Source organism: Galeopterus variegatus, unplaced genomic scaffold (genome assembly GCF_000696425.1).
Source record: "Galeopterus variegatus unplaced genomic scaffold, G_variegatus-3.0.2 Scaffold2646, whole genome shotgun sequence".
Classification (NCBI taxonomy): Eukaryota; Metazoa; Chordata; class Mammalia; order Dermoptera; family Cynocephalidae; genus Galeopterus; species Galeopterus variegatus.
Window position 1 is genome coordinate 107,687 of NW_007728757.1, and position 4,611 is coordinate 112,297.

Genomic DNA, 4,611 nt, shown 5'->3' on the forward strand with positions numbered 1-4,611 from the left:
GGGGGGGGCGACTTGGGAGGCTTATTTCCCTATCAGAGGACCTGTTCACATTAAGATCAGACAAATGTTGGCTTGTTGAAGAGGAGACTCCTGGAGGAACGCACCTAAAACTTCAAAGTCAATGTTGTCTATAAAGGCTGTGCTTCCCAACCTTACCATCCAGAAGGCAGGGATCGTCCGTCCCTGTTTGCTGTGGTATCCCCAATGTCTAGAACAGAGCAGACACTCAAAAAATATTTGGTGAATGAGTGAATTCTAGGACCATCAGTCAGGACCGGAGAGCATGATTTGATTTGGCCCCAGAGCCAACATTTCCTCATTGTGTGACCTAGCCCACTTCATAACCTCTCTGAGGCTCAAGTTCCTCACTTAAAAGCTGGGAGAATAATAAAGACCACCTCACAGAAGGGGGCTGGTGGGAGGCTCTTACACATGGTGAAGAACGCTTTCAGAGGGGAAAGGCAAGTCACAAAATAAACTCAGGTAGCATTCCTGAAATTAGAAGGAAGCATGCAGAATAATTGTATATTCTGCATGGATCCACATATATGTGAGTTAAAGTATTGGCATGGATTGTGAAGTCAGATTCGCGATACAGGCTGCCTCTGAGTCAAAGGGATATAGGGGGCAAAGGAGGCTGATTTCATCTGTAATCATTTATTATGAAAAAAGATGAGGCAAACATGATGAAATATTAAAATATGGTCTATACTGGTCAGTGGATATATGGGTGTCTGTTACTTCTTGGTATTTTTGAACTTCATAAAATTAAGAGCAATGCTTTGGACACTCGAGCGCACCACACACGTGATACTTGTGATCATGGCTGCGGGACTAACTGCTCTCTGAACCCAGATGGCGCCCCAGTCCTCGGGGTTCCCTTCCCTCAGTGTTGGGATCACTGTGTGGCACACGGTGGCCAAGAAGTTCCAGGTGGGCAGGGCCATTGTGGACACTGGAGCAGTGTTGCCCGGAGGACTTGGAGGGCCCTGCAGGTCCCTGCAGTCTCCACCCTGCCACCAGGAGTAAGGCTGCTCCGAGGAGTGGGGTGGCCTCCAGGTCCCCATCTGTTCCTGCTGAGGGGTAGAAGTTACATAATCTCCCCTAAACCCGGCCTCTTCGGAAAAAGGAACAGAAAGTGCCTTCAAGTGGACATCTTCGAAGTGTGGTTTCCTGACAGTGACCACCTGCCAGAGGAGGGACGCACGAGGGGATGGAAGTCTGCTTGTGGAGGTTCTGTGAGGTGGGGCTTGTGGCAGTGCCCTGGTCTCCACCAGACCCTCCTTCCTGAGAGCCCACCCTCCATGCCCAGGTGGCCTGGCCTGTCCTGCTGCATCCGGGCCCAGCACAGCTAGAACTGGATGCTGCTGGGCTGCGGAGTTTAAAGTTAGATTCATACAGGGGTAAAGACATTTGCCTGTCCCATGTCCCCAGTGGGCTGTGGTGTTGCCATGTTGCTCTGAGCCGGGAGACCCAGGTCCTGGCCCTGCTCCAGCCCTGTCCCCTCTCTGGGCCTACTTCCTGGGGAGCAGCTCAGATGGGGTGATCCCTAAGGTCAAACCCGCTGCCTGGAAGTCTTTGCCAAATACTGAGAAGGCCTGAGTCAGTTATAGATGGGCCTGAAGGGAGTGCCTGGGTGGCAAGGATAAAACCCTCAGATAACATACAGGATGCACAGTTACATTTGAATTTCAGATCAATAACAACGAAAAGTATTTTTAGTGTGAGTATATCCTACATATTGCATTGGACATACTTATCCTAAAACTTCATTTGCTGTTTGTCTAATACTCAAATTTAACTGAGCGTCCTGTGTTTTTATTTGCTACATCTGACAACTCTACTCGTGGCCAATCTGAGAAATAAGCCGCAATTTCAAAATTTCTACAAGGGATCGTGTCCTCAGGTTTGCCTCTTCAGAGCACACCATCTGTGGTCCCAGCTCTCTGGGTGACCTAGTTCATTGGAAAATTCCTGAGAAGCCTCCAGCCAGAGCACAAACATTTTAAGGATAATTTCTATCATCACTAAGTTCTCGCAAGGTCCCTGTGGTCTAAATGTAAAGGCTGGCTCGATTGAGAATTCCATCCATCCATTTATTATTCATTCAACAAACACTGAGCCTGCTCTGCACCAGGAGGCATTGGACAGACACTAGGGAAGCCAAGGGGTTACCCATGACCTCTGACCTTCAAGGGCTCAACATTTAAAAAGAATACAGACTTAAATGCACAGTCATAAAACGGTGTTTCATGCACGTTAGTAGAGATAGGAACGAGGCAGAGGGATCCAGACAGAAGCAGGACGGGTTGGGATTATTTATGTGGGCAGAAGAATCAGGCTTGAGACTGAGCCCCAGCACTGTTCCTTTCTAGCTGTATGACGTGGGCAACTGATTGACCCTCCCTGTGCCTCAGGTTCCCTATGTGTAAAATGAGGATAAGACTGGGGAGCACTCCCTAGGCTGCCATGGGATGGGGGGTATTCATGTATCTGTGACATGCAGGGTGGTCAGTACTCAATGCTCCTGAGACATCACCATAGGCACCGTCCTTGCTGTCACTGCTGTGTAGGCCCAAGGTGCCCAGGCAGAGAGCTGGACCTGCCATCTTCTCAAGGTCTCGCCATAGAGGAGCTCTTTTGATTTTCTCCATTTTCCATCTTTGAATCTGGCTAATTTTAAGTCAATTCCCCTGGGAACATGAGAAAAGAAATGGAAAGGCCACTAGGAGGTGAATGGCGATCCCTCACAACGTGCTCTGAAGGTGAGGGCTGATGCCCCCCAGAGCAGGAGGGTCAGGGAAGAGAAGGAAAGGCGTCCTGAGCTTTCATTTCCCGTCTGTGGACTCCTACCAAGGGACTGAACAGTGTGGCACGCTGGCAGGGTGGTGGTCTCCTGGCCTGGGAACTGCAGTACTGCAGGGTGGGAACAGGTAGGCAGGACCTACCAAAGGGGTCGGCGGTGCTGGAGATGCCCTGCAGGAGGACTACGGTCCTTGCTCTAGCCCAGGTTTTGCCCACTGGACTGGGACCACTTCTATTGCTGGATCTGTTTCCCGCCTAAACACGAGGATTCCAGCCCCAGACCCACGAGCTGGAAGTTTGGGGGGAATCCCCAAGTTTTAAATTTTTTTCTCTTCTTTCTCTCCCAGCCCTGCCCCAAGGCAGCCTCATTGCTGCTCTGTGCTGCTATGACAGTGATGATGGTGCAGTGACACAGCAGCCTAGAGCACAAGAAAAACCCCTTCCCGCTGACCAGAGGAAACTAGAGAAGGCTCCCTGTGGTCTGAAGATGTGGAGGAGCTCCCTTGATCTTTTTTTTTGTTTTCTCTCACTGCTTCGCCCACAGGGTACCCCGGCAGTGCAGACCTATGCAGACCTGTGGGAGAACACAGCTGATGGAAACACTGACTGTCTAGCTAGAGGGCCAGGAAAAAAGGCCCCTGGGAGCCAGAGTGTCAGGGAGAGGAAGATGGATGAGGGGACCCTCTACGTCTGTGTGTAAACCTGCACACATTCAAGGCTCACTCCAAGCTGTGCATGCACAGAAGAGACCTAAAGAAGCACAGTAAAGGCTCTGGGAACTGAACTATGACATAAGCCCTTGCCCATGTCCAGACAAACTCCTGAGAGGTGCATATGCAAGACAGACCCAAACAGCATTGCAAAGGCTGACTTGCAACCACTGCTTGCAGGAGGTGAAGCAGAATTTGCAGACCAAACCCGACATGCTAAAACAAAACAACATTCTCCAAAGAACTTTAATAAGACCCACTATATTAATTTGCTACAGCTCCCAAAACAAAGATGTCTGATCTCACGACTCCCATGCAATATCATACTGGAAGTTCTAGCTAGCTCAAGAAAAAGAAATAAAAGACATATAGACTCTTTATATACAAAGAAGATATAAAACTGTCTCTAATTGTAGAAGACATGAAGGTCTACATACAAAATCCCAAGGAATTCACAAAATCATCATATCAGTTTAAAAAGGTGATAGAATACAAGCTCCATATTAAAAGACCAATTGTATTTCTATATTCAAGCATGACCAATCGGAATTCAAAATTGAAAAGCACCATTTACAATAATGCCAAAAAATAAAATAGTATACATCTAAAAAAAATGTGCATAATCTGAATGTTGAATATAACAAAATACTGATGAAATAAAGCAGAGAAGATCTAAATAGAGAGAAATATTGTGGTCATGAACCAGAAGATTCAATATTCTTAAGCTGTGAGTTCTACCCAAATTGATATGTAAATTCAATGCCATCTCAATGAAAATCATAGAAGGTATTTTTGTAGATATCAATAAGCCGATTCCAACATTTATATGCAAAGGCAAAGAACCAAGCATAGCCAAAACAATTTTAAAGAGAACAGATCTGGTGAACTTTACACTACCTTACTTCAAGACTTACCATAATACTACAGTTATCAAGACAGTGAGTGTTGGCAAAAAGATAGATACACAGATTAATGGAACAGAATAGAGGGTCTGGAAATAGATTCACATAAATATGATCAGTTAGTTTTTTTTAAAAAAACATCCCAAAGGCAATTCAATGGAAAAAGGATAGTCTTTTCTTTTTTTTTTTTTTTT